Genomic DNA, 22,006 nt, shown 5'->3' with positions numbered 1-22,006 from the left:
CTTCTTATAGATAACTCAGCATCTCATGCAGTACTGCAAGACTAATTCTTATTAAATGACACAATAGTGTCCAGAAAGGCAGAAACATAGATAACAAGTTACAGCTTTGTTATGGAAGAGAGTGGCAGTAACGTTCTTGCAGTTTGTTTGAATTTTCAGAACAGAATATGACTCCAATTCGATTCGGCTCACATACGGAAAATCTTGCATTTTGTTGCCGGCTTATTCTGGAAATTAAAGAAATGCGTTTTTCGCGTGTGACGTCTGTCCGCGGTTTGTGAAATACCTGCCGATTCTGGTCCGCCGATATGCTTCAGAATCCTCTAGGCAGAACGCACGTAAATCCCGCAGATAAGATACAGATAAGTTGACGTGCAAGGTCGCTGCCGTGAACAGTCTTTCAAACCACAGGCGTTCCACCCGCGGGTTCGCTTTGATCTTTCTACATACTTTGTCTCCTGTGATGTGTTTCCTTCTTCTACTTTCTGTTTCTTGGGCTCTTCTCTTTAAACCTGTGTTGCTCATCATGTGTTCAAAAGCCTGAATATACTGCAGATTTTACCGCTCTGACGCAGTTCATTACACATGATGCTAACACAACCTATATATATTATAAATTAAAGTCTCGCACCACGTTTTCATGTCTGTGTGTGAAGCTCAGGCACCCAAGTTGGAAAAAAATTGAGGATGTGCTAGATGACGATCTGTTTAGCTTTAGGAAAGCTAAAGATTCCAAAGAGGTAGTTCTGACGTTCACGGTTGATAACGGAAGCAAGACTAAAGAAAAATCAAGACACGTTCATAGGATTTGTCGACCTGAAAAAAGCGTTCGACAACGTAAAATGGTGCAAGGTGTTGGAAGTCCTGAGAAAAATAGGGGTACAGTATGGGGGAAGACAGGTAATATACAATATGTACAAGCGCCAAGAGGGAACAATAAGAGTGGAAGACCAAGAACGGAGTGTTTGGCTTAAAACTGGTGTAAGGCACGAATGTAGTCTTTCATCACTTCTGTTCGGTCTATAAATCGAAGAAGAAATTACGGAAATAAATGGGAGATTCAAGAGTGGGATTAAAATTCAGGGTAAAAGGATATCGATGATAAGATTCGCTGATGGCATTGCTATCATCAGTGAAAGTGATGAAGAATTACAGAATCTGCTGAATGGAATGAACAGTCTAATGGGTACAGAAAATGGAATGAGAGTAAATCGAAGAAAGACATAATAATGAGGAGTAGCAGAAATAAGAATAGCGAGAAATTTAACATCAGGATTGGTGCTCACAAAGTAGATGAAGTTAAGGAATTCTGCTACCTAGGTAGCAAAGTAACCAATGACGGACGGAGCAAGGACATCAAACGCAGACTGGCGATGGCAAAAAGGGCATTCCTGGCCAAGAGAAGTCTACTAGTATCAACTATAGCCGTTACTTTGAGGAAGAAATTTCTGAGAATGTACGTTTGGGACATAGCACGGTAAGCTAGTGAAACATTGACTGTGGAAAACCAGAATGGAAGAGAATCGAAACCTCTGAGATATAGTGCTACAGAATAACGTTGAAAATTAGATGGACTGATGAGGAAAGGAATAAGGGGGATTACCGTCGAATCGACAAGGAACGAAATAGGTGGTAAACACTGACAAGAAGAAGGGACAGAATGATAGGACATGTGTTAACGCGTCATCACGGGATACCTTCCATGGTACTAAAGGGAGCTGTAAAGGATAAGAAGTGTAAAGGGAGACAGAGATTGGAATACATCCACTAAATAGTTGAGGATGAGGTTAGCACAGGCTAAGAATCACTGCAGGAATTTTGATAAGGTTTTTATTAGCAGATAGACCGATTCACGAGGAAGATTTATGTTTATAGTTTATTACATATTCATTCTATGCTTATTAATGTTTTTTTCCTCCCAAGGATTTCCATTTAAGTCTGTGGATAATTTCCGTAATGCTTTCCTACTGATCGAATCGACTAGTAGCAAGTTCACACCAGCATCTGCTCGCACTAATTTCTTGTGCGATGAATGCGTAGAATGTTAATTGTTAACAATAATACCAAGTGTGCGTGTTTTATTGGACTAACCTTTGTTAATGTGCTTTCGTGTGTTGGGAAAACTGGTAGCACTAACAGCATGGTAACAGACAAACAAAATCTCATTGTTCAGGAAGGGAGACAGAAATGGCTGCGAAAATTATTGAGTGATTATGCTGCAGAGTAATGCATACAAATTGAACACTTAAATTCTGAACAACAGGCTGAACAGTGTGACTGTTTCTTAAGCGAAGAGTGAGTGGATTTAAGAAAGGAGAGCTCCACGGCTGATGCAATATAATAAACAAATAATCAAAAGCGAGAGGAATTTGACAGAGAAACTCGCTTGGTGTTCGCAGATTCCATAAAAGCTATGATAATGTTAACAGACAACATTTACGAAGGATAGTGAAAAAAATGCTCTGAGAATCTTGTGCAAAGATGTCACCAGCATTCTAGGTTTAAATGGTAAAACAACACAGCTTGTAGTGACAAATGAAGGGGTCAGACAAGGGTGTAGCGTATCACACACAGTTTTTAATATCTGGACGATGCAATACCAGAATGGAAATCTCAATTTGATGCAGACGTCCTTATAGATAGACACACTGTCATCACTTATATGTAGGCCGGAAAAGATGACGTACAAAAAGAAATTTATTTGTTGGGCAGATTGTATTAAGATTATAACCTAAGGATATCAGCAGCAAAATAAAAGCCATGGCTTTTAAGGGAAAATATCACGAAAGGTCAATAATTGTTGTTGATAACAAAATATTAGAACAAGTTAAATATTTTAACTAGACTAAGATGTGACATTGTAATGAATATGAAAGAGATAAAGAGCAGCAGCTCGCTCATTCTTATATATGTGCGGACGAAAAGCAAAACTTGGAAAGAGACAAAATTGCAACTTTACAAGCTCACTGTTGTTCCTCCTTTATTATGGACCAGATATAAGCGACGAGAGTAGAATTTAGGCAGCTGAAATGAGATTTTTCAGAGCGGTCAAATGATATAGCTGATAAAATGAAGTTTAGAATGATTGCATTAGGAACGAATTGAACTTCTATAAATTACGGCACGTATGTGTTATTTCGCCTCTGCTGTTCAATGTATATACTGAAGAAGCAATGGCGGAATAAAACAAAGGGTCAGGAGTGGAATTAAAATTCACGGTGAAATATCAATGAGCCTGCTACCCCTAGTGAAAGTGAAACATCATTGGCCCTGTGATTGGAATGAACAGTCTAATGAGTACAGAATATGAACTGAGAGCAAATTGAAGAAAGGCGAACGTAATGAGAAGCAACAGAACGAGAATAGCGAGAAGCTTAACATAAAATTTTCTGATCACGAAGTAGGCGAAGTTTGGGAATTCTGCTACATTTAAAGCAAAATACCCCTTAGCGAACGAAGCAAGAATACACATATCGCAAATTAGCACTGGCGAACAGGGTATTCCTGGCTGAGGGTAATCTAGCTATGTTAAAGATAGGCCTTAATTTGAATAAGAAATGTCTGAGAATGCAAGTTTCAAGAACAGCATTGTAAGATAGTGAATCATGGTCTGCGGGGAAGCCGGAATGCAAGAGAATCGAAACATTTGAGGTGTGGTGCTACAAAAAAGTTGAAAATTAGGTAGACAGATAAGACAGTGACTGAAGTGTCGAACAAAATTTTTAAGATATGGCATAGGGCGTCGAAGAAAGAAACACATGGAAAACACTGGCAAGGAGGAGGAACAGGATAGTGATACATGTGTTCAATGAATAACTACCGTGGTATTTGAGAGAGCTGTACAGGGTCAACGTTGTGGAGATAGATAGAAAATGGAATATACACAACAAATAACTGAGGAGGTTGGGTCCAAGTGCTGTGTCTGAAGAGGTTTGCGCAGGAGAGGAGATTGCAGCGAGCAGCATCACACCAGTCACAAGTCCGGTGAAAAGAGAACAAAATGGAATGAACAAATTAGCAGGAACGGTAGCTAAAGGCTACAAACCTAAAGGGAAAACAAGTCCAAGTAGACACAAGAAAAGACCAACAGAGCAAAAGGCAAATGGCTAACGCTAGATGAGCAGAAGAGGAAGAAAAATGCTCAGTAAATAGGGAGAGAGGATAAATGAGATACTGATAACACATTATCATCAATCAGTTGTATATAGGTCACACCAATAATCAAGAAAGGTAGTAGGAGTAATCCACTATATTACAGGCCCATATTGTTAACGTCGATATGCAGCAGAATTTTGCAACATATATTCTGTTCAAACATTATGAATTACCTCTAGGTAAACGGTCTATTGACACACAGTCAGCATGGGTTTAGAAAACATGGTTCCTGTGAAACACAATTAGCTCTTTATTCAAGGGCGTACCCAGGATCTGAACTAGGGGGGGGGGGGGGGGGGGCAGGACATACTAGTCTCAGGAAACAAGGACTCGAGACAACATACCGCACTTCTTACTAAATGTAACAGTAAATCAGTGAAAAACTGCTTTTAATAAACATTTTAAATACAAGAATGCACTTGTACAACCCGAGAAAACATTCAGCATTTCTTATTAAATAAAACAGTAAACTAGTAAAAAACTGCGAATATCTTCTGGTACGCCGATGTCTTTATTTACATGAAGTGCTGACTGCTATTGACAAGGCATTTCAGATCGATACCGTATTTCTCGATTTCCGGCAGGCTTTTGACGCTGTACCACACAAGCGGCTCGTAGTGAAATTGCGTGCTTATGGCATATCGTCTCAGTTATGTGACTGGATTTGTGATTTCCTGTCAGAGAGGTCACAGTTCGTAGTAACTGACGGAAAGTCATGGAGTAAACAAGAAGCGATTTCTGGCGTTCCCCAAGGTAGTGTTATAGGCCCCTTGCTGTTCCTTATCTACATAAATGATTTGGGAGACAATCTGAGCAGCCGTCATAGGTTGTTTGCAGATGATGCAGTCGTTTATCGACTAATAAAGTCATCAAAAGATCAAAACGAACTGCAAAACTATTTAGAAAAGATATGTGAATGGTGCGAAAAGAGACAGTTGACCCTAAATAACGAAAAGTGTGAGGTCATCCACGTGAGTGCTAAAAGGAACTCGTTAAACTTCGGTTACACGATAAATCAGTCTAATCTAAAAGCCGTAAACTCAACTAAATACCTAGGTATTACAATTACGAACAACAAATTGGAAGGAACACACAGAAAATGTTGTGGGGAGGGCTAACCAAAGACTGCGTTTTATTGGCAGGACACTTAGAAAATGTAACAGACCTACTAAAGAGACTGCCTACACTACGCTTGTCCGTCTTCTTTTAGAATGCTGCTGCGTGGTGTCGGATCCTTACCAGATAGGACTGACGGAGTACATCGAAAAAGTTCAAAGAAAGGCAGCACGTTTTGTATTATCGCGAAATATAGGAGAGAATGTCACAGAAATGATAAAGGAAATCAATAAAAGAAAGGCGTTTTTCGTTGCGACGGGATCTTCTCACGAAATTCCAAACACCATCTTTCTTCTCCGAATGCGAAAATATTTTGTTGACACCGACCTACATAGGGAGGAACGATCACCACGATAAATAGGGAAATCATTGCTCGTACGGAAAGATATAGGTGTTCATTCTTTCCGCGCTCTATACGAGATTGGAATAATAGGGAATTGTGAAGGTGGTTCGATGAACCCTCTGCCAGAGCCACAGGTCTGTCTCCAATTGTCTCTTACACGCAACTCCAGCCACTGGGAAATAATATGTCCGATTTGATAGCTACAGTACGTTTCTTCTGCACGGCTGCCCCTCGTAGCTAATGCCTCGTCGAGTCCCCACTACTTATTCTACGAGGCACTAGCGGAGCTCCAGTCGAACGCGGTCCCACTGTTCAGGTTTCCAAGTTCCCCAACAGCGCCGAGTTCATGATTTGGCTGTATTTTTGCATTCTCCTAGAGCGCTGGGCCGCCGTCCTGGGTTTTCCCGCCAAGGAGGCGCAGACAGCTGCGGACGCCCGCCGCCTACCAAAAGCTTGGCTGTCGCTGGACCCGTCGTCACGCGCCATAAAGCTGGGGGGCGATGGTTGCCGGCCGGAGTCCCCGGTTCCATGTCGCTTGTACGTCAAATGGAGAACCGACAATTTTCATGACAACCTTGTTCATTTCGGTAGACTTTAGACATTATTGGGATTTAACGGCGATCTTTCAGTTAAGTAAAATTAGTAATTTTATTTCGGCAAATACTCGGATGATGGGCTGCGCACGAAACGCGCCAACAAATATAATTTTGAACGACAGCAAATCTGTTGAGTTTAGCGACCGAAAAAGAGCAGTGACATAAGATGTGCTCAGGTCTCCTGCACGACTTTATGCAGTGACTTAAAGGGGGACGTTCGTAAAAAACGCTCAATATTTAGAAGATTCACCAAATCCACAGTTTTGAAGATACGGCAATCAAATTTTGTACCATACTTGACACGAAATTAACAAATTTAGTGTTAAGTCCCTTGGATTACATATATTTAACTCTTTTATGAAATTTAACAAATTTGTTTTGAAGAAATTTTAAATCTACCTCTTTCTCAGAAGCTATTCAAGAGATTTCCACAAAGTTTTCTCTGTTTAACCTCTTTGTTTATAATAGCTTCTCTCACGAGGTTTTTCGAATATGTCGAATAGGAGAATTTTAGTAATTTTTTAAATTATAATTCTGTAAGTACAATACAAAATACATGTAATACTCCAAGCATTTTGGCCCATATCTCAGCTTACACTCGGAATTTCGAAATTCACTCCTGAGACAACATTTATTTGCCTTATAGCAGGGGTCTCCAAACTTTTTAGTCCGCAGGCCACATTGACTCCTCAGCAAAGTCATAAGGGTCAAGATCTACCTAGTGCGATTAAAGCACCCTAGCACTCCATGATCACCGCAATGTAAGGCTAAAGGAAAGATGAAATCGCAAAAATCTAAGGTTGTGGGAATAGCTAGCACTGAAACGAACTACGATTTTTATTTAATTACATAATTTTGATTGGTGGACATACCTGACCGAAATTCTGGCGTATTTTATTCTGGCGAATTTCACCGACAAAAAAGTATGTCACTGCACATTCTTCACGAAAGCGTCCTACAAAGTTAATGAAATCTCAAAATCATTGTTAGCAACACTATTACTGCAAGATGTAAAGAGGTAGAGTATGTCAACGCATTGTTATTTCAAGCGGCGCAACAATAAGTGTAGTTATGTAGTCTTTTAGCGAGTAGCGATAGGCCTCGAAACTCAATTGTTGGCAGTATAGGTACCACCTCAAATATTTGGCGGGCCGGATGCGGGGGATGTCCGGCCAGCTAACGCGGGCCGGTTTGCCGGCCCTCGCGGGCCGGTTTGCCGGCCCTCGCGGGCCGGTTTCGGCCCGCGGGCCGTAGTTTGGAGACCCCTGCTTTATACAAATAAGTGTACAACATTACATAATTCTTGCCTTCATAGTCTCTGAGAAAAGGTATATAACATTAAAAAAACAATTTTTACGAAATACAATTTAAAGTTCAGTCTAACGTTTTTCTTGTTTCTTCTCTTCAGAAGGCGCAAATTTGTACCCAGGGTCCTCTCTTCCTCCGGGGCTTCTCTTCTGGTTTCTTGCTTTCTCCCTTCTCTCCTTTACCAGGTCTTCAACTGACTTTTCAACAACAGATAGGCGTTGTAAATCTGTTTTTCTCTAGATGTCTTGGATGAAATTTCCAATTTCGAAGCCCATTTCTCTAATATCCTCATTCTCTCTGCATTCCCACCATTAAATATAAGAACTGCATCCATCAGTAGCACAAGGCAGAACAAGAATTTCTTCTTCATGAACAAAGCAGCTCAATTTTTTTGGTTTCTCAGATACGGAACAGAATGACACATGATCTATAAAACCAAAGAATATATATCACAGCCTTCTACAACTATCCCTTGCTAGTTTGCGCAGAGCCTGCGCACAATATTTAGTTTTCCATCACTGGTTCCTGGCGATCGTACGCCATCCTTTCCTGATTAAGAGTCGTCTCAGACTGAGGGCGATTCTCACACGCCACTTTGTTTGGCGAAGATTTCAAGCAGTATTGTTTACTGTGGGACATTTTACATTGCCAATAGAAAAAATGTCTACGATAGAGTGCATGGGGGCTTAATTAAATATGATTGAAAATATTTTTAGTTTTTTCGTAGCTGTATGTCCGATTACGCTGTGTCTCGTAATCGGTTGGCCCTGACTAGTATTATTACGCTATCTGACTGCAAAGAACAACAACAAGAATGAAATGAAATTTTTTGTTAACACAATTAATTAATTAAGTCCCCAGCAACTATAAAACGTACAAAACCCAAGCACAAATGTAATTGTTCTGTGTGTGGGAGTGTGACTCAACGTACACATCTGGCACGGTTCTTCTTCAACAAGACAAGAATTTTTAAATACCAATTATACTGTCGTGATAAAAGAAAATTAGAAATACGATAATTGCGTAAGGAAAGCAGAATTACACTCAAATACAAGAACACACGCCAGATGCTTTGTTGACTGAACCTGTAATGACGCATTATTTAGGACACTGAAATAAAAACAAACGGAGTTAGTTACCTCATTTATATTGATGAAAATCATTCTAATCCTTACATTATATCTCAACCAGAACTCTCCAATATCACATCTCAGCAAGCACTGCCTAATAGCACATCTCAACAAACACTCTCTGCTACAACATCTCAGCACAGACTACCACGAGACCTCGACAGGCACTGACCACTACGAGCTCTCCCCAAGCACTGACTACTACGAGCTCTCAACAAGCACTGACTTCTACGAGCTCTCGACAAGCACTGTGGAAGCGGCTTAATAATACTCTTTGGCGCAATCTCTGGCGCAGTGGCTCAGTGTAGCCACCTTTCATATGCCCCTCCTCCACAGGCCAGAATTTGATGGTATTTTTGCCAGCATTGGTGGTGAAAATACCACCAAATTCGTCCAGAAAAATACAGACAAAAATAAAAGATAATATTAATACCTAAATATCACATAATTAGTTAAAATTTTGGCTTTGCACTGACCTTTCAATAACCTAATATATAAAATACAGTAGGCAATACAAATTCTTTTCATACATGTGGCTTTACATAATAGTTTACACAATACAAAAAAATCAGTTTATACAAATGTTCACATAAAATTCTTTTAATTATTAAAAAAAAACAAATAGTTGATAATTCCAGCCCAGCAATGGTCAACAGGTGCAAACACCAACAAGTGACATCATTTTAGCAGAAACAGTCCATCAGTTGCACCCAGCAATGTTGAGAGCAGGTGCAGACACCAACAAGTGACATCATTTCAGTAGAAGCAGTCCATCAGTTGCACCCAGCAATGTTGAGCAGGTGCAGACACCAACAAGTGACATCATTTCAGTAGAAGCAGTCCATCAGTTGCACCCAGCAATGTTGAGCAGGTGCAGACACCAACAAGTGACATCATTTCAGTAGAAGCAGTCCATCAGTTGCACCCAGCAATGTTGAGCAGGTGCAGACACCAACAAGTGACATCATTCAGTAGAAGCAGTCCATCAGTTGCACCCAGCAATGTTGAGCAGGTGCAGACACCAACAAGTGACATCATTTCAGTAGAAGCAGTCCATCAGTTGCACCCAGCAATGTTGAGCAGGTGCAGACACCAACAAGTGACATCATTTCAGTAGAAGCAGTCCATCAGCTGCACCCAGCAATGTTGAGCAGGTGCAGACACCAACAAGTGACATCATCATTTCAGTAGAAGCAGTCCATCAGTTGCACCCAGCAATGTTGAGCAGGTGCAGACACCAACAAGTGACATCATTTCAGTAGAAACAGTTCTAACAGTGGCACCCAGCAATGTTGAGTAGGTGCAGACACCGGCAAGTGACATCATTTCCATAGAAGTAGCTTCATCTGTGCACCCAGTAATGTTGAGTAGGTGCAGACAGCAAGAAGTGACTTCATTTCCATACAAGTAGTCCATCAGTTGCACCTAGCAATGATGAGCAGGTCCAGAGAGCAGTCCATGATATTCACTATCACTGATCACACTGTTCACCAGAGTATATAAGCACAAATTAAACATGTCCTAGTGGCACCAATCATGTAGAAAAAGTACAAGTAACAGTCCATAATATTCACTATCACTGATCACACAGTTCAGGCATGAACAATAGTTTGAATGCACATACAAATGCTTTTACAATGCTCTTACACTAAACATACAAATCATAACAAACACACAAATGATGTCAGATAATTTTCATATTAACTATTACAAATACTCAAATATCAGTAAACCTATAATATTTATGGGTGTCAGTGCAAGCCACTACAAACAAATAAAATAATATTTACGAGATAGGTGGGTAGGATTAGGAAAGGAAAACACACAAAACACACTCACCCATCTTTCATCCACATTAAGTACTACTGTGTAACTGAATAGTGTTAACTGTGTAAATGCAATTCTGTCAAAATCTGATGTTCATCATGTGTATCAAGTAGTAATGGCAGCAATGTATAACAGTCAATAATAGTTAGGTCAACGTCATAGGCCAATGTTTGTCAAGCCAGATCAAATGTACTGTTGTTGAACAACTGTCAGTGAGCCAAGATATGCAAATACTTCCTCTCTTCAAAAAAAAGTATATACTGCTTAGTGATTTAACAAAGTGTGTGTATAGACTATCTTCCTTCTACTTTAGTGTTCTAGTCTGCTATCTTCATCCTACTTGTTCCATAAGACCAACAAAAAAAATATGCATCTCACTTACTTTACCTCTTATCCACCAAAACTCCAATAATCATCAACTTCACACAATCTCAATAATACCTCAATAATACCTCTTCAATACGTCGATACATATAAACCTTATTGCCAATATATGCTCCTCACTTACTTTACCTCTTATCCACCAAAACTCCAATAATCATCAACTTCACACAATCTCAATAATACCTCTTCAATACGTCGATACATATAAACCTTATTGCCAATATATGCTCCTCACTTACTTTACCTCTTATCCACCAAAACTCCAATAGTCATCAACTTCACACAATCTCAATAATACCTCAATAATACCTCTTCAATACGTCGATACATATAAACCTTATTACCAATATCATTTCACTTCCATAACAACTCTTTCCTCTAGTCAGTCTCCTCGAACAAGTACAGATAAAATCCTAATGCAAACCTCATCATCCCATACAATCCGAAGACACATTGTCAACACACAACCTCTGTGTAATCCATCTGAGCCAAATCTTCTACTCATTATGAATTATAAACAAAAGAAATGCATACATGACCTCTAACAGACTTAGTTCGAATAACTCTCAGTAATTAAGTACGATTACGGAATGTGAATGATCATAATATTTCACAGTGTGTACACCACTTCAAGAATTATGGCAGAAACAAACATGTGGAGTATTTCTTGTGTCAAGTGTCACTTCCTGTTTCAATTGCTCACGAAGAATGCAGAGTAATAATTGTTAATGGTCTAAACCTAGTAATGGTATGTCATGTCGTTAGCTTCCTTCCTATTAGCATAAAGTTATACAGCTTCCATAAAACCTCCAGCTCATGTGACCTCAACGAAGTTCTTTGTACCAATGTCGTTCGTCGAATTATAGCAGTTCATTTTCTTATCTTAAAAATATAAGGCACTGAGCGTAAGCAAAACAAGCAATAGCGAGTAAATATACCAGTAGAGAACAGAATGTCAACAAGTGTATGCAGCACAATTCTTACAACGAGGCTCTGCCAAGCGAACAATCTATCATTAATCCAATAGTGTGACCTAAACTCTCTGTTTGTACACAGAATATCAGCATTTCTATACACCAAATTAAAGAGTAGTTATGACAACAAAACAGAAATGTATAAATATGCAATCCATACGCATAGCAGCAAACAGGTCACTAGCGTCATATCAGCATAAGCAAATAAATGTTCATATGTCATCCTAATAAGTAAACATGAAGGCGCAAGCAGGTAAATCAGAAAGTATAACTTACATACCTAACCACATCAGCACAATAAATCAGGTGACAATTATAATTTAAATAAATAAGCACAGCAGGCACATAATTAAAAATAAATGACATCAGTGAAAAAGCAGTGCAGCCAAGCGATGCATAATATACACAAGTTACAACCCAGTTCATTAATAATCATTGTCAAAATCAGTTAACGTACGCAAGCACGTCGCTTCACACGTAAATTCATAGAACATGAAATTAGCACAAAGTATGAATCACGTAATCGCGAGCAGCAAATTACGTCTAAAGTACGTACCTAAGTGGAAATATGTTACCTGAAAAATGAACTCAATTAATAGTTACCTTTTTAGTTTATTAGTTTCTTCTTGGAAATTACATTCTTTCTGAAAATTTCTCGATAGCAAGGCCTCTTAACGTCGGAGACACACAGAATTTACCTGAAGTTCTTAAATATTTTATAGAACTGTATCCTGAAAAATACTGAATGTTAATAACATAATTCATCAAGTCACTATAGCTTTATACTGAATTTAGTCGGAGAAATTAAACTGTGTATTTGTTTACGGCTGTCAGTGCATTCGCACTGAGCGCTCGATCAGCTGTAGGCGCGTGACGTAGGAAGCAATTGTTCGTGGTCAATGACTGCCTTGTGCGGCGCGCAGACTTGACTGTTGCTTTGAGTATAAGCCGCCGCCAAACACAGCGCGGTATCCTTGTACTCTGTGCATGTTTACATGTAGCTGTTAGTTTCTCACAAGTATGTCATTCTACAAAAATTTTAACGTTTGATATATGATGTATTCCTTTAGAGCATCGAGATTTAAGAGTTTCTACTTCAACAGTGTTATCATGAATAATTTTGCGAATTCTATATGGACCGTTATAAAGCAGAAAAAATTTGCGACACAAGCCTTTTCCTTTGTGAGACAAACGGTGAGACTTAATTAACACTTTTTGACCAACTGACAAGATTTTTGAACGACCAGGACGCTTAGCTGATTTCTCTCTTCTAGCAGCCGCAGATGCAATATTTTGCAGAGCCATGTTCACAACTTCAGAATGCCGCAGTTTCCGTGTAGGCGGAAAAGGAACGATTTCAGATATGCGATTTGTCGGTGCTTTATTTTTTAATACCAGTATAGGCGGTAAAGAAGTTGAATCATTAGAGAGTTCATTCAGAATGTTTTGAAAAATATGAAGATACTGATCCCACGTTCTGTGATTGTGATGACAATAAAGTCGACACAATTTATTGATTTCCTTCATCCATCTCTCTGAAGCGTTAGATTGAGGGTGAAAAAGTGAAATGAAAATTGGTTTAATTTTACGACGCTGTAGAGTACGAAGCCAAATTTTAGAACGAAACTGTGATCCATTATCTGATATAACCTTATCAACATGACCAACTTCTTTAAGAAAATGTTTGATAAAAGCGTTAGATACTGAACGAGCTGTTGCTTTGCGTAAAGGTGTAAAACACACATATTTTGACGTCAACTCCACTGCTACGAAAATGTACGCAAAACCATTAGTAGAACGAACCACTGGACCGAACAAATCGACTGCAGCCATCTCCTTTAATTTCGCTGGAATGATAGGAAACAACGGTGCTCTGTGAGAAACTGTTGGCGGCTTAGCCTTTTGACATAATTTGCATTTGGCCAGAACAGATCGAATACGTTTTCCCATATTACAGAAGTAGCAATTTTCTCGTAATTTACGAAAGCATTTTCTGGGACCAAAGTGTGCATACCTGAAATGCGTATACCAAATCAGCTTATTAACCCACTCATCAGGAATACAAACTAACCAAACAGAGTTGTCGACCAATTTTCATTTAAAAAGAACTTTCCAGATAGATCGCAAAAACGAGGTGTGGCCAAATCGTCCAATCTAACAAAGCGTCTAAGAAAATTACAGACACCAAGGAAACTACGAACATCACGTTTTGTAGTAGGAACAGCATAATTACAAATAGCGTCTAATTTTTTTGGATCAGGAAGAATACCTTCTGTAGAAATAATGTGACCGAGGAATTTTACCTGAGAACGACCAAATTCAGATTTTTCTAAGTTCACTGTAATGCCAACTCCTGCAAAAATACGTAATAATGAATCCAAAATTTTGTTGTGCTCACTCCAAGAACGTTTAGCAATAAGAATGTCGTCAACATATGAAGTGATATTGTTACGAAGATAAATAGGTAAAATTTCATTTAAACTAGGAATGAATGCTGCTGAAGGTCCAGTAAGTCCAAACAGTAATTTTCGAAATCTCTTTTGGGTAAAATCGTCATATCCGGTTATTGTTTACTTACTGTCTAGATAGATTGATAGTCGAAGAGTTGTTTTGACAGATGCAAAGAATAGTAAAAGAGTAGGCAGCAGTACAAAAAACTAAAAGAGAAATAGCACCACTACAGCTCGGGGCCCTATGCTCGCTACGGCATATATTCACTTAGTGTAGTGAATCCCCTGAGGACTTTAGTAGACGCACATAATTTCTAGTTTGTGACTTAGTGGCAAATTTGGCGGAAGTGCGTACGTGAATTGATCTAACCATGAACATGGATGTATGTCATTCTTAGAATTGCGGAAGATCTTAAATTTCCGAACAGTCAAAAAATGTTTATAGTCAAAGTTTTCGCCTCGTGGCGACAAAGACCTACCGCGTCTGTCCCAGTCCGAATGTCGATTATTATCAAGTTCGCGTGCCTGGCGCTCTCTTGTTGCTTCTCGTAATTGAAATAAATTACTTTCTTCATACCCCTCTGCTATCTGTGATTCTAAGTTTCTTCTACTGTCTTTTCCTACAATTTCGCCTTCTATTTGTTTGACTTGCTTTGTTAAAGCCTAAAATTCCCTTTTCACGCGTTCATTAAATTTTTCCTGATTTTCAACATGTTTATTTATGTTCTGATACTCTTCGGTTTCTGCAAATGGCAATGGTGCTGTATCATCCGAATCTTTGTCCCCATGTAAACTAATATTTGTCAGTTTATCTGAAATTTCCTCAACTCTTTCCGATAAATCACCTATTTGTTCTTTCTGTTTATTTACGTCTTCCGTAAGTGTCGCGACTCGGGTTTCAGTATTAACACATTTAGTAGTTAACTGTTCATACTGTTGTGTTAGGTTATTTAATCTGTCATTTGGTACGGATTCCTCGATTCTCTCAAATATTTCTTCCTTATCTTTTGCACGTTGTAAATTTAACTCTGAAAATTTCTGTACTATCACGCGATCTCTTTCTTCCTGTTCTCTATCCTGTTCCCTTTGTCTGATTTCTACTGCAATTAATCTATTATTGTGAGCATTCAAAATTGGTTGTACTTCTTCTCTGATTTCTTTCTTTAATTCATCTTTCATATTTTTGAAACATGTCCCTATTCGTGAATCTATCCGAGTTTCCATTGTTCCCATCCGTGTTTTCATTGTTCCTATATCAGTTTTTAATTCAGATCGTAAAGTTCCCATCTCTGTTTTAATTGTTCCAATCTCTGTTTTAATTGTTCCTATTTGTGAGTCTAACCGTGTTTTTAATTCTGATCCCAAATTTAATATTACACCCATCAACTGCTCCATATCAGCCGGTTCGAAATTCTTTTCGCCCCTAACATTTCCCACAAAACTAACTTCCTTCTGCATAGCCATAAAGCTATCTGTGTTCGATACTATTTCAGAATCTTCTATCGTTGATCTCGTATTCTGTGAATTTTCTGATTGAGAAAAATTTTGAAAAGGTTCCGGACTATTTTCCCGACTTATTACATTGTTTTCCACTTCATTATTCATCACACTGTTTTCCTCTGTTGGCGAGTTCGCCATGTTAACAATTTCGTCATTCTCACTATTCATCATTTTCGCCTTTTTCATTGATCGCGTAATCATTTACAAAACATAAAAAAAATTCGTCACTGTACGAAAATTACACACAATGACTCTTTATCTCCAACAATACCATTTACATGAAAAGTTTCCCTCAAACACGATTAATCGAACAATTGAAATAATTGCACTAAATTGTCAAACCCGTAGACAAGACAACAAAAAAAAAATTTTGAAAAATACCATTAGAAGAATGCCAATTACAAAATCTACACATGCAAAATAGACTACAATTACTAAACTACAAATTACTACAACAATACTACTGTCTACTATTTTTACAATCAGAAGAATCCAAGGGACGATCCTGGCAGGGTCGCCACGTGCATGGGGGCTTAATTAAATATGATTGAAAATATTTTTAGTTTTTTCGTAGCTGTATGTCCGATTACGCTGTGTCTCGTAATCGGTTGGCCCTGACTAGTATTATTACGCTATCTGACTGCAAAGAACAACAACAAGAATGAAATGAAATTTTTTGTTAACACAATTAATTAATTAAGTCCCCAGCAACTATAAAACCTACAAAACCCAAGCACAAATGTAATTGTTCTGTGTGTGGGAGTGTGACTCAACGTACACATCTGGCACGGTTCTTCTTCAACAAGACAAGAATTTTTAAATACCAATTATACTGACGTGATAAAAGAAAATTAGAAATACGATAATTGCGTAAGGAAAGCAGAATTACACTCAAATACAAGAACACACGCCAGATGCTTTGTTGACTGAACCTGTAATGACACATTATTTAGGACACTGAAATAAAAACAAACGAAGTTAGTTACCTCATTTATATTGATGAAAATCATTCTAATCCTTACATTATATCTCAACCAGAACTCTCCAATATCACATCTCAGCAAGCACTGCCTAATACCACATCTCAACAAACACTCTCTGCTACAACATCTCAGCACAGACTACCACGAGACCTCGACAGGCACTGACCACTACGAGCTCTCCCCAAGCACTGACTACTACGAGCTCTCAACAAGCACTGACTTCTACGAGCTCTCGACAAGCACTGTGGAGGCGGCTTAATAATACTCTTCGGCGCAATCTCTGGCGCAGTGGCTCAGTGTAGCCACCTTTCAACAGATATTGTAAGAAATGTTGGAGAAACTTTCTCTTTCACCGTCACTATTGAATATTTATGTTCAGAAACTAACAACGCGCTATAAACAGTAAGAGGCATAATCGTAACAACAGAGAGAATAAACACAATTAAATATGCAGACGGTCAAGTGGTCTTGGCGAAATCAGAAGGAGAACTACAATCTGTGATGGGGACGATCGTAAAAGTAGGGAAACGAGAATGGAACGAGGATAGATTCTGGGAAGTCCATAGCTATTAGGTTCAACAGACGTGTGCAAGAGATAAGTGAAGCTATGAGAGCGGTTCGTGAGCCATGCATCGGTAACTCAGTCGGTGCAGCACCTCCTCGCGAAAGGCAGAGGTCGCAAGCTGGATTCCCAACCCAGCATAAAGTTTTAACCTGGCAGGAAGTTTCATATTAACATGTACTCCTCTGTGAACTGACAGCTCATTTTGGAAGTAAAGTCTGTTACGTACTTAGGAAGTTTTCTGAAAGAGAATGGAAGCCGTGTGGAGGAAACAAGAATACATGCTGGTAAAACAGCTTTTCAAAAGATGAGCGGCCTTTTAATAGTAAAAAGAATTCCGAAATAATTAAGGAAGACATACGCCAAATGTTCTATCGGGTGCGCAGTACTATATGACAACGAATCATGTGTAGTGTAACAGAAATTTGTAAAATACGTGAATAGCGTTGAATGCGGTTGCGGAAAGAAATGCTAAACGTGGAGTGACAGAATGGCAAATTAAGAACTACTTCTAAGAATAGGATGGGAAAGGAAGTTAGTCGAAATGAGGAGAATGAGGAAAATATGATGACTGGAACATGCACTGCGAAGAAATCACCGGAAATGGTGAGTCATGGAAGGAAAGATTAAAGGGAAGAGGAAGAAGAGAACTTACAATGTTAGGTGACACTGAAAAAAAAAGGACAAAGTTATCTGGAGATTGAGGTAGAAGTACAAGGCAGAGGAAAGTAGAGAGCGTGCATACGATACATGACCTAAGGCAGACACAGGAAAAAAGATATTTCACATAGCCTTAAACAAAGATTGCAACACCGTGGAAGAATCATTACTGCGGGGTAATGCAGTGTTTTTCTGATATGGCTCGGCTTTCCGCAATTCTGGAGGAACGGACTATTGTGGCAGCGTCGGATTCCATTCTCCCCCCTCTCTCTCTATCATCCATGGCAGACCTACACTGTACAAGCGCTCGCCGCAGTCTCCCACAGGGACGCACTTTATAACAGGTCGGAAGAAGGCAACAGCAGACAACATCCACTGGTGATTTCCGGATTTGCCACTTAACGCACATTTTTCCAGCATCGAACAGACTTTCGGCAGCATTTGTAACGAATCAACTAATGTGCCAACAATGCAAAATACCAAGGGGGAAACGAAACGGACAGCACTCAGGTGTCACATTACATATTCTATTTTTCCTTATTCCACTGGCGACCAGAACATTACTCCAGTAGCATGCCGCATTTGATGCTCGTATCACCGAGTGTACCGCTCCTCCACCTTACAGAGCCCGAACGACTGGAACGCAATGTGTTGCGTTCGTTCCGTTTGCTCGAACACATTACTCTTCTGGGCATGAATTCCTGCTCAAATCGATAGCTACTCAGTCTCCACTACAAGCCGTCTTTGTGTACAATGGCTATTTAGAAACCGTCTGAATACGAGCAGTAGCGGCACACGCAACCGAACAGGGCGGCAATATAAACTTGGCCATATAATACTGAAAACTGCGAGGTATAGTTGCGCATATCGTTACCCGTTATCTTTACAAACTCTCTTCGACCCTTTATTTTTTGTTGATGGCGTAGACACAATGTATAACATGTTTCTACTGCATAAATTATAATCTCAGAAACGGCATCTTATTTCAAGGAGCACCTGTCTGCTGCATTACAAACCCTACTGGTCGAACAATTTCGGGCTTAGCCCATCCTTATAGGGGAAAAAATAAGTCATCCACTCTTTCTAAATAGATACTATTCGATGCACATACGTCATGAACTACTGAGTAATATGTATGATGCACATAAACATAATATTATTCGTGCATTACGTAGTACCCCATAATACAAGATGTTTAACATCAATGGATAAGTTCATTACACACTGGTATACAAACACACACACACATACATACATACATACATACGCTCATTTCTATCATTTTTAATTATGACAGTGTATGAAAACACACTAGTATACAGCAACATCTCATTTAAAAGACACACACACACACACACACACACACACACACACACACACACACACACACGTGCACACCCGAGCCGAGGTTCAGACCAGTGACGTTCTACTGTTGAGACGACGGACAGACTTCAAATGCCTCTTGTTATTCTTCCTTGGCGTACTATTCTTTTTACATGAAGCACGCTTTTGATGCCATATAATAGCGCTAGCCTCAAATATTTGAATATGTCATTTCATTGCCGGTTCAGTGTCTATGCACTCTTATCTATTTTATTTTCCTCTCGTACTGCTAAACATTCTGACTAATCGCGTTAATATTGCCAGCCTATTCTTCGTATTCCCTTTAGCTTTTATATCGCATATCATGTATGTCGGAACACGCTTCCCTTATATTGTAATGCTGGAAGTTTCTGCTAAGCAAAATGAGTACTCAGTTTTATCTCCTGGCTACATATGTTGCACTTTTCTCTTCAGTTTTTCAGTATACTGTATCTCGTGAGTAAATCACCGTCGTAGTAATACTTTGAACTGGAAATGATTCGGAAACTAAATTTCCTGCTATGGTGCTTCTAGTACTGGCTGCGTAGCAGTTATCTCCATCTTAAACCTGCGCTGATTATATGTTACATGGGAGATTTTTGTGGCCTAAGACTCTTGCAAACCTGGAAAATAAGTGATTCACTGTACCTATGCTTGTTTTTCCATGAGAATGCGTAAACTAAACAGATACATCCGTAAACATTATAAAAATGGATGTATGCTCCACGTCTCCTCCTAAACAACTGCACAGATTTCAGATCAACTTGGTTCACATATTACGTATTCTCTGTAAATAATCGCTGTCGGAGTAAGAATCACCTACCTATCAAAGGGGTGGGGGTGGAGGGGGGGGCGAGGTGAAGAAGTACTGTGCCCCACTATGCACGAATAACCATACTTAAGTTATCCTGTAGTTGAGAATGACAGCACTTGGAGACTTGCAATAAACTCTACACTTAGTTTCAAACCTTAATGAAACTGTTTCTCCGTAAGGACCTCACAAAATGATGAAAGGAAAGAAAGTTTATCGCATACTACCTTTTCGCTGTTCCTGCAGTAAAGCAACCGCGTGAAGCACGACATTTTAAGTTATTACTTCTTTAGCACCAGCGGTATTTGCGTCACATTTTGCATTCAGTATTCATATGTACCACTGAACTGAATGTACCAGAAAAATTATATCATTGTACGATACATGGTTCAGCAGATTTGATGTCATAAACACAGAGATCCGTGAGAAACTGCTGCGCCATGCATAGCGTTTTAATTCATCACGTCTTTACTACTAACTCTATCCGAACACATTTCACATTCAGTATCCAAATATACCACTGACTGTACCTGAAAAATTATATTATTGTACAGCACATAGTTCAGCAGATGTGGTTTCTAGAGGTACAAGTGAAATATGCGTACAAATACGTTTGAAATATGTTAAACGCGGGCAACGACACGAAAAAAAACTCGCCATAAGCCCCATGAACGATTTAAACTTAATCTGGAATATGTATTAGTTAAGTCTGGAAAGAAACTTGTGGAGGTAAGAACAACCAGCGTCCTATAAGGGTGAGCGTAGAGAGAGAAGGGGGTAGGAGGAGATGGACAGAGAGAAGGGGAGTGGGAAATGGACAGCGCGAGGGGAAATGAGGCGGTGGATAGAGAAAGGAAAGAGGAGATGGACAGGAGAAGAAAGAGATAGGCAGAGAGGAGAGGGTGGAGGTGGAGATGGTCGAGAGAAAGGTAGGAAGAGGTGCACAGAGTGGAGATGGAAGTGGTGGACAGGAGGAGAGGGTAGAGGAGACAGACAGAGAGGGGGTGAAGGTGGAGTGAACAGAGAGAGGGCAGAGGAGGAGATGGACTAATAGAAGATTGGAATACATATATTCTCGGCCAACGCAGCATACTTCAAAAAAAAGAATTCCTGCATGAAGTTTTAGTAGTACTGACGACTCTTGACCACTCCGTCAGTCCTCTGTTCTCAACAGGCTGAGTCCTTGAGAACCATTACTACCTTTTAGTTCAAATTTTTTTTCCATTTAAGATTACAGTATTCAAATTCTCAAAATATAAGCCTATGCTATTGTGATGTAGAAACTACGCATGCACTTGGCGCATGGTATCGAGTGATTATATCGTCGACAACACCCTGTACTGAGGAGTAAGGTCCTCATCAAAAGCCGAAGCTTGCCTTACTGGGCGTGTTGGGCGGCGCCTGCGCTGTGCTGTGTTGGCAACCCGCGAAGCTTTACGGCCACGTGCGCTCTGATATCAACAAAGTAGTATCTAACAAGGGCGAGCGTGTGCTGCCACCACGACACGTCAGCACATTCCACAACTCGCGCTCTGACACAAATGTAGCTTACACTGCGCTCTTGCCACATGGTTTCCGCGAACCATTCGCGACTGGAACAGGAAAGGAGGAACATGACAGTGATATATAAAGTACACTCCGCTACCCACCACAAGATGGCTTGCGAAATATAGATGTACATGTAGAAAGCGGCAATGTTAAGTCTACGAATGTTATATTGTTGCACATAATTTCTTAGATGGTGACTCGTTTAATGGTGAGCAACTGTTGCACCACAAATGTATGTAGATTGAATATCGAAGTGGTCATCGATTAGTACGAGTGAAAATAAAAAAACAAGAAACT

Source organism: Schistocerca piceifrons, chromosome 8 (genome assembly GCF_021461385.2).
Source record: "Schistocerca piceifrons isolate TAMUIC-IGC-003096 chromosome 8, iqSchPice1.1, whole genome shotgun sequence".
Taxonomy (NCBI): Eukaryota; Metazoa; Arthropoda; class Insecta; order Orthoptera; family Acrididae; genus Schistocerca; species Schistocerca piceifrons.
This window is presented reverse-complemented; position numbering follows the sequence as displayed.